General features: G+C 42.4%; 1 long non-coding RNA gene across 4 annotated transcripts in view; it reads left to right on the top strand.

Annotated features, from left to right (window-relative positions):
• The first annotated feature begins 8,812 nt into the window (after nt 1-8,812).
• Nucleotides 8,813-12,899, top strand: part of LOC308195170 — a 59,080-nt gene continuing 54,993 nt past the window's right edge. For 2 of the 4 annotated variants that reach the window (XR_013951303.1, XR_013951304.1), the window contains exons 1-2: nt 8,813-9,008; nt 11,323-11,387. This is a non-coding gene — a long non-coding RNA (uncharacterized lncRNA). Of the gene's footprint in view, nt 9,009-10,273; nt 10,350-11,322; nt 11,388-12,899 lie in introns of those variants that run through there. The other 2 variants (XR_013951302.1, XR_013951305.1) reach the window with 2 other exon arrangements.

Genomic DNA, 12,899 nt, shown 5'->3' with positions numbered 1-12,899 from the left:
CCTGTTTGACTCCTGCTACAACAAGAAGCTTCAGTGTTTCATTTCCAAACAATTTTTTCTTGAAGGTTTGTTTTTATTTTTTTAGGAAGCAGTTAAAAAGTAGTTTCAAAAAATAAAAGAAGAAAAAGCATAAATGGTATTTTAAACTTAATCTAAATAAGCTATCCTGACCAGAGTGCTTTTTATTTTTTATTTTTTTCCTTCTTGTAAGACTAAAACAATTGAAAACGCTTGCTGTCATTCAGCCACACAACAAAAATAACTTGGAAATATCAATGTTTCCCCTCAAATGAGAACACTGCCAGCGCTGGCATGTTCCCTTTGGTGATCAAAGCTCTTGGGATGGATGGAGATGACATAAAGAAAACCTGGTTTGTTAGTTTAAATGTAGTGGGTGGGGAGAATGAGAGAGCGTCTTAGGGAGTAGGACTCAAACAGAAAAGGAGCAGTAAAGATCTGCTCATCGACGCCTATTACTAGTAGTAAATATTAGCACTGTGGAAACACTTAAAGGCTCCTGTTATTTATTGCTATTCCAATACAGTATATAAGGAGGCCAACGAGATAGACAGCAGACAACAAACCTAATAAAACACAGTCCTTGCCCCCTACAGCAATTAAACTTTTCCCTTAAAAAAGGACAACCCAGGGTTTATTACAAAAACATTTTCCTTCTTTATTGTCCCATTTTAAAATTTTGACACACCCTAATGAAAACACAGCATGCCACCACAATGCCACGCTGTACTATGCTGTCATTTCTTTTACGGCTGTGCTTCGGCATATGTCCACAGGCTCCTCTGCTGGCTAATCGTCCCCTTTGTCTGGCTTGCTGCTCTTGGTGAGGGTGCCCCTAGGGTTACCGCCGTGCTCCCAAACAGTCGAGCTTCAGCCCAAGCAAATGCTCAGCCGGGACTCCTCGCACAGTCCTACCCGCCTGTCTGTGTTGCACTCAATGTGCAGGACGAAAAACTAGAAAATTATTTGGAAGTGTTTTAGAAGGTGTTTTCAAACTTCTCTGAGGCTACTTTGGTAAATCTTGCTGCTTGTAAAGTCAGGCTCCTTTTATCTCATAGGGACTGAAAGGCTGGAGAAAATTATAACTAAGACATTTTTAAGATTTAGAAAAAAAAATTACCTAACCTCACATAGGATATCAGAATATTACCTTTTAAGGCTGTGCTTTTCAAAAGAGCTTATGGGAGTGTGGCACCCGGACCTAGTCCTACCCCCACTGAAATGCATATTAATTTCCTGTCAACTTTCATGTGGGGGATCAAAACTCTCAGCTCTCACCGAATTTCCCTGGGAGTTTGGTGACTGTTGCAAAAATCCCGGCTCAAACCTCCTAACTGTCACTCTCATTTCAGGGAGAATTGGGTGCCTATTGCGAAAATCCCAGGCTGAGCAGCCTGATAACTCCTGGCTTTCTGGGCCGGGCAGCAAGCACTGCGCATCCTACCAGAAAGCCGGCAGGAATTTCTGCTTTCCCGTGTGGAGGGTTTGGACGTTTGGGCCATGGCTATATCCCTCAAGCTGGACTCAGGATTACCTGTCGGAGGTTTGGGGTGAGTTTACTTTATTTAGGTATCAAGGAGAATCTACATCTGGGCAAGAGAAAGCAACATCTGATCTGGCCACAGCGATCCGCTTCTGTTAAATTGGTGCTGGATGGAAGTTGCCCCCAAATTTGCGATGACAACAAGCAGCTCTCGTGAGATGGACGAATGGGTGGAGGTGACTGGGTCAGTCACAAACATACATTCCCACTCCCTTCCGTGCCAGTGCCGCACGGTGCCTTCCTCCTTCTGAGACGAAAAGTAACGTGTGCGTTGTTTCATCCCAAATTGCTGCAACCGGATCTGTGCGGCGGCTTTGCAAGTCGGTGCAGAGCACAACCAACTGCAGCCAGTGGGACGCTGCAGGGGCAGAAGTAGTCACCAGTACAAATCTAATTACAAGATTAAGGCTACCGTGTGGGTGTGTGCTCGCACGTGTGTCGGGGGGGGTGTGCGCCCTGCCGCGTGGGCGCGTGCAGATGGATAGCAATAAGGAGAGTGACAGCAGTAATGAGTTATTCGCCGAATAAACAAATCTGCCTCAGAGCAACAGCTCCGGATCTATGATCTCTAGCTGGTTTTTATTTAGAAGAAATAATATTTGTGTATCGGACAAATAAAACAGCCCTGCTTGCCACTGCTCTCAGAGCATTGGTAATTACATGGATTTCTGGTCAGTCCTGTCATAGTTACTCCACTAAGTTGATTAACCTATATAATGAGAACAGGACTGTGACCAATACTGACCCCACATCAAAGGATGGTATTGCTGCTGTGTGCTGACCTGAATTTTAATTGTTCGCTGAGTTTTGTAATTAAACCACAGATGTGCTAAAGAAGAGATTAGGCATTTTAGCTGGCAGTGCATGCATTTTCCCAGATGTGTCAATTGTGTATACTATAAAACGTCAGATGCCCGCCTCAATACGCAAATGTCTAACGACATGCCACTTCACAGATACCTAAAGCCTCTTCTTTTTTTGTAACTCGATGTCTTAAAATTTAATTTATATGCTAAAACTTTTCTATATACATTGCTGTGTACCACCAAGGCTCTTGCATAAAGGTATATAAATAAATCAACAATGAATAAATTGGGACTTCAAGTGCCTGTGAAGTTCCCATAGGCTTATACACTCGGTCCTCAGAGTCCAAAAAAGCTACCGCAGACAGATGTTTTTCCTTTCTTCAGGATCATCAGAGTGGTACATCTGTTGCTTCAGCCAGTGGCTATGCCAGACTCAAGAGAAAACACACTGCTCCTTAAATGAATACAACTATTAGAAATAAATTAGAATACCCAGAAAGCTTTCTGTGCCTCCCTTTGGTTGCAACACGCTCCTCTGGAAGCCCTCGTCACATGAAAGAGCAGAACTGCACTGCCCCGTCCCTTGCATTCCCTCCCTCTGCCTTTTTGCTGCAGAAGAGCACGTGTCGACTTCTGAGCCTTCCAGCACATGCTGCCGTCTACCTCATGCGCCCGTCCCCTTAGCGAGGAGGATCGCAGCGTCTTTGCTGGCACGGCTCCCCGGCCTGCCTCGACCAAGCAGACGAGACGGAGCTAGAACCAAGCGGGTTGATCCAGAGTTGGGTGGGTTGCGCTGGAAGGGAACAAAGTGGGACAGGGAGCTATGCTTCATTCATAACGTTTTGTCTGAGGCATATGGAAAGAATTAGGAGCTGCATTTTCATCTCGATGAGCTGGGACTTGGGAGTGTGTATTGAGATTTATGCAAGAGCGTAAATTTGGTCTGAAACTATTTTGCTTTACTTTGCTTGTGCTTCTTCCTGTGATTTAGTCTTCCCATGATCTACCAGCAATGGGTGTCATGAGAACTCACAAAAAGTAATTGACTCTGTGGGTTTCATTTTGAACAGAGAAATTACTAAAGAGCGAGCAAAACCCGGATTTCTTTCATATGGGAAGACTATTGTGTATGCAGAATAATGAGGGAAAGGTGACAAAATGTGGTAGGTTTAGTGCGGAGCAATCTCTGAGGTACCGACTGCTTCACACCTTAGATAGCCAGAGTTCTTTGAACATGGACAATTTGCAGTTGTCTACCGATAATTGGAAAAAAAAATACTTTTGTATGTGGCTCTGTAACACAGGGATGTTGAGATAGTCCCAGTATTTATTTAGTTTTGAAAACTGCAGGCTATGGGGGTATCTGTTTGGCGCTGAACAGCGTCCTGTACACATTGTGCTTAACGTTACGTTCACAACTTACTATCCAGAGACAGTCTCTGCTTTGTTTTTCTTTCCCATGGGCTGCCCAGGAATCCCAAAAGCATACCTGGGAAGATTTTCCTTTTAATGGGGGAATTGTTTGTTCAGCCAAGTAGTTGAGTTCACCAACTGGGTGCATTTTGTTTCTTTGCCATGTGCTCCAGTCCTGCTTGACTCTTGGAGCCCAAGAGGCAAACTCAACATCACTTGGGCATGAACTTCTCTGCCTCTGTCCCACCTCAGGTCCTTGTCAGGTGCAGGTCATTGCCACCTATTTTGGTTGGTCCTGCCATGAGGGTAATTGCCATGTGCTAGAGTTTGAAGAGCATTGCTATATATAATACTAAAATTGGCATGCTGGCTTTTTTCTACCATTTTTGTACTTGCTCATTTCAGCATGTGACCAGCCTTGAAAAAACAGTGAGTACTCCTAAATGCTGGCTGTTGAACACTATTAAGAACGATGCCTTTATTACCAGACAGGAACTTTGCTTTCTTTAATACACACAGGAACTTTGCTTTCTTTATCCTGAAGCACCCTCACCTTTGGAGACTCACCTTTACAGAAAAGAGTGCATCTGCAGTAGATGCCATGTCTACCCTTCTTGAATGCATTTGCAAGGATAGAGCGTTAAGTAATATATCTGCTAGCTAAAGAAAATAATATAGCCCCACCAGAAATACTGATATGCATATTCTTTACAAGTGCTGTACACACCTGCAAAAGCCGCTTTTACATGGTAAATATGACTTCAGATTTTCTTCCTGTGTCTTAAGCTTGTGATGACAGAAGCCCATGCAGTGCATAGTGATGCCTCCAAACTAAAGTATATAACTATGCTAACAAAACAAAAATACCTGTTTTCTAGAAATCTCAAGCTCTGTGAAATAGATTTAGGCTCTAAAATTGAGACAGCAGTATTCGAATAAAATTAAATGGGGTATCCCAAGGTTGAAATCCTAATATAAGAATTAATAGGGAAGAAAAGTCATAAACAAATTACTAAAATATAATTTTAAGGTAAATATGTTAATTTGAAATAACTTTCCATACTCATTTGAAATATGTAATTTTGAGAGAGAATAACCAGTTTAAAATTAATATAATTTATTAACAATTAAAAATTATAACACAAGCAGAGGGAGGTTGGAGGTGAAATATTGAGTTTCCTTTGATAGGTAGAGTAATTATGAAGTACGCTTTTGAAGTTCAAGAAGAGAGCCTTAGGACACAACATTTTTTAAAGTAAAAATTGGCTTGCACTCTGTTCAAGTGATTTATTTTGCACTAAGAAATGGGTGTGAGACATGATGTGATTTAAAATGTCATCCCTTGATGGAACTGCTTGAGGGTGACATCATTTTTTTTTTCTCTCTCATTTTATTTATATATTTTTCTGCTTGATTTCTAAACTTTTCTATCTTAGGGAATCTACTGAAATTCAGTACCAATGAAAAAATACTACACAACAAGAACAACAACAACAACCCATCAACACCCCTGTGCTCCTCCAAGTAAAACTTTCCCCTAAAGTTTAGGAAGCTAAAATCTAGACTCTGGAGGGAGCCACTGGGAAGGCAGAAATTTTTCTGCTGCATCTTTGTCATCTGTGTCACTTACCTGATGGAATAGCACTTTTTCATACCCCCAAACGAATACACATAACACATTGCAGGAGCATTGCTTCTCCTAAAAGCAGGCTGTCCCACACATCTCTGGATAGGAAGGACCACTCCCCTTCTGTTCTCTGCATGTGTCTTTTGGCAGGAGCATTTTTAAAATTTGGGACTGGACCTACAGATTTTCTTACAAATGACAAGCTTAGACCTCCCTTGCTTGAGTAAGTGGACTTGTGCTTGTCCAGCCTCATCTTCTATGATCGTGTGACCAGACTGGTAGATGAGGGAAGGACTATTGATGTAGTCTACTTAGACTTCAGCAAAGCCTTTGACATGGTCTCCCACAGTATTCTCCTGGGGAAACTGGCTGCCCATGGCCTGGACAGATACACTCTTCTCTGGGTAAAGAACTGGCTGGAGGGTCGTGCCCAGTGGGTTGTGGTTAATGGAGTTAAGTCCAGCTGGTGTCCCGTTACAAGTGGCATCCCCCAGGGGTCAGTACTAGGGCCTGTCTTGTTTAATATCTTTACTGATGACCTGGATGAGGGGACTGAGTGTACCCTGAGTCTGTAAGTTTGCAGACGACACCAGGTTGGGAGGTAGTGTTGATCTGCCTGAGGTAGGGTGGCCCTTCAGAGGGATCTGGGTAACCTGGACTGCTGGGCTGAGGTGAATGGGATGAGGTTTAATAAGGCCAAGGGCTGGGTCCTGCACTTTGGCCACAGTAACCCCGTGCAGTGCTATAGGTCTGGGGCGGAGTGGCTAGAAGACTGTGAAGAGGAAAGGGACCTGGGAGTGTTGATCGATGCTCGGCTGAACATGAGCTGGCAGTATGCTCAGGTGGCCAAGAAGGCCAATGGCATCCTGGCCTGTATTAGAAATAGTGTAGCCAGCAGGAGCAGGGAGGTGATCATACCCCTGTACTCAGCTTTGGTGAGGCTGCACCTTGAGTACTGTGTTCAGTTTTGAGCCCCTCACTACAAGAAGGACATTGAGGCCCTGGAGCGTGTCCAAAGAAGGGCTACGAAGCTGGTGAAGGGCCTGGGACACAAGTCCTGTGAGGAGCGGCTGAGGGAGCTGGGGTTGTTTAGTCTGGGGAAGAGGAGGCTCAGGGGAGACCTCATTGCTCTCCACAACTTCCTGAAGGGAGGTTGTGATGAGGAGGGGGTCAGCCTCTTCTCTCAGATAACTAATGATAGGACTCGAGGAAATGGCCACAAGTTGTGCCTGGGGAGATTTAGATTAGATATCAGGAAAAACATTTTCTCTCAAAGAGTGGTCAGGGGCTGGAAGGGCCTGCCCAGGGAGGTAATGGAGACACCATCCCTCACAGTGTTCAAGAAGCTGCTGGACAAGGTGCTACGAGATAGGATTTAGTAGCTTAGTGGGTAGCATTGGTGACAGGAGGATGGTTGGACTATATGATCTTGTAGGTCCTTTTCAACCTTGTGTTTCTATGATTCTATGACTTTCTCCTGTGATGTAACAGATGGAGGAACTGACCTATACTGTGTGAAATGAGGGAGGCCTAAACATTACACGATATACATGGTAACTGGTTGAGATTGTGACTTCCATGACAACTTTGCTTGCACTGGGCTTTCCAAGCAGGAAGAGGCAGAGCTGACTGTTGTGGCAAAGGGCTGAATGGCAGAGGTGGTTCTATGGCCAAAATGTAGCCATGCTTACTTTGCAGACCTACGTCTTGTAAAGCTTTTGCTTAACCTCAACAGCATTTTTATATGCCTTGCTGACAGCCCTGGTGCTTTTTGTCATAAATCTCACAACTTTTGTTCAAAGCCCTTGCTTTTGGAGACAAGGGATTTATGTCAGAATCTCATAGATTTTTCTTCATGGTGAATCTCATAGTGTGTTACCTACTGCTAGTTGAATAGGTCTTCCTTAAAAGTAAATTTCTAGCCTCCAGGTTTGCATACAGAAGAGGCTTGGCAAGATAACTGGCATACATCTTAAGGGTCAGAAATGAGAACACCTCCAGTGCATTATTATTATTTTCAAAATCACCTCGTAGAAACCAGGTCTTGCAGCTTTCAGGGTGAAAAGTCTGAGCCATGAATTTTTCACCACTTTGTACTACAAGCAATTCTGCTGTTACTTGAGGAAATCAGACCAAAGAACATCAAAGCTTCCATGTTTTTTTCTTTTTTTTTTTTTTTTTTTCCCTGTGATTTCCTGGATAGCACTACACATGCATGCAGCCTGCAGAGCCTGTGCAGTGGGGCCACCCTTCTGAGGGACACCAGGCTGATGACAGCCACATCACTGTGCCTTGACGGTGGTGCACAATGCTCTGCCAAGTTGATATGTACCCACTCAGCTGCTCTGCCTGGTACCTCCCAGGAACTAGGGGGCTCGGGGATTTGTGTGGAGCCTGTCACAGTCCTGGGATGTGCCACACCTGCAGGACTTGATGGCACAAACATCTGGACGCACATTACCTCTGTTGGGTTGATGTAGGGGACATCCACCTGTACTTTCTACCTACAGAAATCACAACCAAGTTAGAAACAAACAAACAAATAAATAAATAAAAAACATTCAAGTTTCACACAGATATGTTCTGGGAAGCCCTTAAACGCGGTTGCTCTTCTCTCTCTGAGTTCCACCAGCTCTGCAGGGCTGAGTGACTAAAAACCAGGGGAATGTATTTCATCACCAGCATGAATAAATTATAACTGAATACGCACAGGGCACAGATCTGCCAAGCTAGAGAAGCCACTTTTTTCTTTGTCACTTTTCAAATAAAATTGCCATCTAATCTAAAATACAGCAGTCTTGCTGAAAGTCTATGAATTCTCTTTGTATGAGGAACTGTAGCAAAGTTCATAGCCAGACTTGTTATAAAAACACAGAAGTTAAAAATAACTGTGCAGTCAAGGAGCAGAATCCATCTCTAAATGGGTGGCCCAGTTTGCTCTCATATTCAAGTATTGTAAACAAAAATCAACCCCTGTCTTTTTAGGCTGATGATGATAGCTTTTTTTCCTTGCCATGGGGAAATGTTTGCTCTTCCCTATCATCTGACAACTCTTGACTGTTTTCATGATCTTTGTTTGTTCATGAAAGATCTGTGTCATCAAAGTGCCAACATCATTTTGACTGCAAGCAGCACATAATTGGGAAGGTGTTTCCAATGGAGGAGAGGGAGCAGCTTTTTTTTTTTTTTTTTTTTTTTTTTTTTTTCAGAAGATTGGAAAGGTTTCTACAGGTGCCTTGCAACGAGCTTGCTACAGTTCTCTTTTAGGCCTTCTGCAAGACTTTACTGCTCCATTTAGCAGGCAAAACTGCTGCTGCATTGGAAGATTGATTGCCTCTTTGGTCCCACTCTGATAGTCATTAGGCCTACATCAATTATTCAGCCTAGTTTTTCTGGGTGGAGCAATTCTGGAAGATTCATCCCAGCTGTCTCTCACATCAGGTGGCAAAAGAAACTTTAAAAGAGTGGCTGGGAAGCTGGATATCTTCCCTGCTGTGCTGTGCATGGTCACTGCCTCCTTGCTAAGGGAGAAGATATTGCACCATGGAGGAAAGTTGGGGCTATGATGGAAGAGCGTTTAGGAAACGTCTGAGCTGTTTAAGTATCTTTTGAATAGAAATAGTATTTTTTGATTAAATGCGTAGTTGAAAAACTGAGGCAAACTCTCCATATTTTTTTTACTCTAATCCCTAGTCTTGCTAGAGCTTTTACTTTTTAACTTTGCAGGCCTTGTCTATGCCTGTTTAAAAAGGCACAGAGAAGTCTATCTCTCTATGAAGTAAGAGCATAATATTTACTGATCCTGCAAGATTTCTTTGAGAAATACATATGTATTTATTTTTAACTGCAAGGCTTTTGAGATATGGTTCTTGACTCTTATGACTGTTTGGTGCCAAGTAGAGGTGCTGTTAGAGACAGGCTTTCATGTTGAATGGATGTTATTATTTTAACTTATTCAAAATATCGATGGTCTACAACAAGCTTGTGTTCTTCATAGCCATCTTATATTCAATGTGTGGTTTTGTGAGAGTAATAATATTTGTCACTTTCCTGAAGGTGATATTCCTACCAGCTTACACACCTTAGATGCAGTGTGGGAGAATAAGGCCAAAATATATCTGCATATATTAATATTATTAATATATTGCAAAATGCTGTTCAAATACTTATACCAACTTAATAGCCTAGAAACAGTTCCACCAACACAGCAGCCTTCAGAAGTATCTGCTCTTTTGGAAGAGGGGGAGCAAGGAGTGTCTCCTACCCTGTAGCTGCTGCCTTTTTGGTAAAACCTTTGGTGAAAAGTCTGGGAAGGGACAAAGGGATGCAGTGTGTGTTTTCAAGTTTGGGGGTGATGATTTTGGGGGGCAATAGTCAGGTTTTGGTGTGTAGCAGGGTTCTCACGCTGCTGACTGAACCAGCTGTGACTGGCCTAGAGCAGATAATGGCCGCCTGGTGTTGGCCTGAGGGAGTGAGGGAACTGCATGGGCACAGCAAAAAACAGCAGAAAATGTCTGAAATCCTCCTTGCCCCCCCCCAGCTTTGCTGTCCTGGGGTGGGATGTTATTCCTTCCTTGTGGCAGGCTCTGGAGGAGGGTGGTTGGTAGGTGTCTGGTGAGGGCAGGTAAGACATGGCTGCTGTGAGTCTCCTCATGAGAGGCGGGGACTGAATCGAGGTGCTGGTGCACAGGCGTTTGAGGAAAACACATTCATAGTTGCACTGTTAGCAAACAAAAATACTCTCCGGGCTTTCAGATGTCTTTGAGATAAACTTCTGAAGCTCCTCAGACTGCCTTTTTTTTTTCTTCTCCTGCAGACACTTGTTTTTCTTGGGCTGTTGCTAATCAGTAACTACATTTCCCTGACTTTAGGGTCATTACACTGTTTCTTCTACTGTGAGGATTTAAAAGGGCTTTCCTATCATTGATAAATATCAAAGCAGGTAAGACTGCTGCTTGTGGGTGAGTGTTTGCAACAGGAGAGCCTTAAACACTGATACCATGCCTGACAGTGTAACAATTTGAGCTATTTTAGCAAAAAATATCCAGGAAAGATCTCTAGTGCTTTCCAGTGGGGAAGCAGGCCTATTAAAATTAATATGATCCTGCTATGTTGCAGTAATATGTAAGCCATTTGCATGTTTAAGCAGTGAAAATCTACTTGTTTTAATTTCAGTGAAGAATTTCCTGCTGCTCCGCTACCCCACAAGCTGTGTGTCTCCCTTTGCAGTTTAGGGACTGCAGATACCGAAGTACAGGGGAGCTCCTTCCCTGTGTCCAAGGAAAATGGTTGCTCTAGAAATCAGGGTTGTGACCTATGGTGTTGCAGGTGTAAGTTTGCCTCTTTGCTCCCTCACTGACTGACTTTGTAGCATTAGGTTCAAAGCATCTCATCCTCCTGCTGTAATGCAGGCATATAGTGAAGACATGGTCCTGTTGCGAGGCTGCTAAAAGTTGCCTTTTGATAGTACAGCAGTGGTATGTTCTAAGGTGTACATGCAGGTGAATATAATCTAATTTCTATATATTAATATTTGGAAAGTGTTGCACAAAAGCTGATCCTATCAGTCTGAAGGAAAATGTAATGAGAATGTCATGCTTCTTTATGTTAAGGACTTCTAGGTGCTGCAATTGCAACGAAATTAACTAAATTCTGCTTATGGTGGGTCTCTTTCAGTGAGTATCAGGAGGTCACCTGCTGAGCTTTATGCTACCTTGCCTGGGCTGCTTCTGGTATGGGTGGGAATTCTTTCACTAAAAGCTTCACTGCATTGCAGGGTGCAGTAAAGACATACCTTCAGTGTATGCTTTCCGAAGCACTGCTCTTTCAAAGACAGTGGATATTCTTTACTGACTATTCTTGCTTCATGCTGGTTGTTTACATAAAAAGTGGTTTCCCACTTCCTTATTTTTCAGCTGCAGAATGGATCAGTATTGAAATTGCCTGAGAAGTAAATTTAAAGAATGCACAGCTCGTGTTGGTGAGTACAATGTAGTTGTTTGGCTGCCTGTTGTTCCAGATTATATGCAGAAGACCTTTCTCTAGTAAAGAGAACAAAACTCTTTAGAATGAGATTTCAAGTTTGGTGTATTTAATTATGTACAAACTGTTGTTCAGGCTACATGCATGTAATCTATACATCTCGTGTCCAGTTCTGTACAAGACTTGTATAGTGTCTTTGGAATTTCATGCTTATAAGCACTGTGAAAAAGGCTATGAGGGCTGTACAGATTCAGAAGAAAATTGTATATTCCTTATGCATTTGTTCCAATAGCATAGCCAATGCTCAGCATCTCTAAGGACTAGGCCTGTATTTCTGAAATAATAGCTAAGTTGAAAACTTTTTAGGCTGAAAAAGTGATTAACTATTTGACCTCGTTATTTGTTGGAGAAGACTGTCAAATTCTAAAAAGAAAATAACCCATATTATACCTGTTACAAGTGGAAGAACTCCATAATGTATATAACCTGGCTGCTGAGCTATTGGCTCTGCTTCTCTCAAGGAAAGCTCCTAAGCCACATGGTGTCTCAGGGTACTGGATTTTGTACTTGGACCTCTGTATTAAAACTCATGCAGAGTGATAGCTCCCTATTGGATATACATCTGAAGAGCCGCAAGAGTGCAAGTCATTCCAGCACGGGTCTGGTATAAATTAAATTCAGTAAATTGGCTCCAGATAAGTCTATTTTGGACTGTGGAACATGAAGAACTTGTGTGGTGTACGAAATCCTCCTACTTCTTGCACAAACCATGTCTCCTTACGGGGAGCTGCCTTCACAGTCATAGAAATACAGATCTAGAGGCTGGCAGATTTTGGATGGCAAAATCCCATGGGATCAGACCTTGCACAGACTGCTATTAGCCTACTGGGCATATTGTTTAGCAACTGAGAAATGCAGTGGGATTTAAAAGCTGTATCAGATGCTTCATTTAGTTATAGTGAGATGTCTTTGCCAGTGTGCATCTTGATTCTGAGATATGCAGTCTGAGATTACGGAAGAGGTAATCATGGTGTAGTTGTTTAAACCTCAAAATATGTTTTAAATCATTGATCTCCATGCATCTGAAGTAAAGATCAGTTATTCAAAACATATATTTGGGGGGAAAAACGTGTGACTAAATACTCAATAATTTAGAACATTTGGAGGCTTTTAATGTTGCAAAAAAGTGTATCTGTAATGGTGGTAAAAACTCAGTATGATTTAATAATCTGTATATTTAACACATAAACATGCTATTGAGTTGAAAAATCAGATTTAATTAAGAGTTCAGCAATGAAGGAATGAGTTCACAAAGCCAGCTTGTAAGTTTACACCTGTTTTGTGAAAGGCTTGCATGATTATGCAACTATGAGAAGAAACTGGTGTTTATGTTAAGAATCCTTAATTATTGATCTAGTGCAGATGTAAGCCAGTACTTCATAATCTGGTTCTCTTTTGTTATATCAAGCAAGAAATGTTTGGTGAAGTTCTAACTGCCAAGATGTGCAAA

This window comes from Anser brachyrhynchus, assembly GCF_964034855.1.
Source record: "Anser brachyrhynchus genome assembly, chromosome: 4".
Lineage (NCBI taxonomy): Eukaryota > Metazoa > Chordata > Aves > Anseriformes > Anatidae > Anser > Anser brachyrhynchus.
This window is presented reverse-complemented; position numbering and strand designations above follow the sequence as displayed.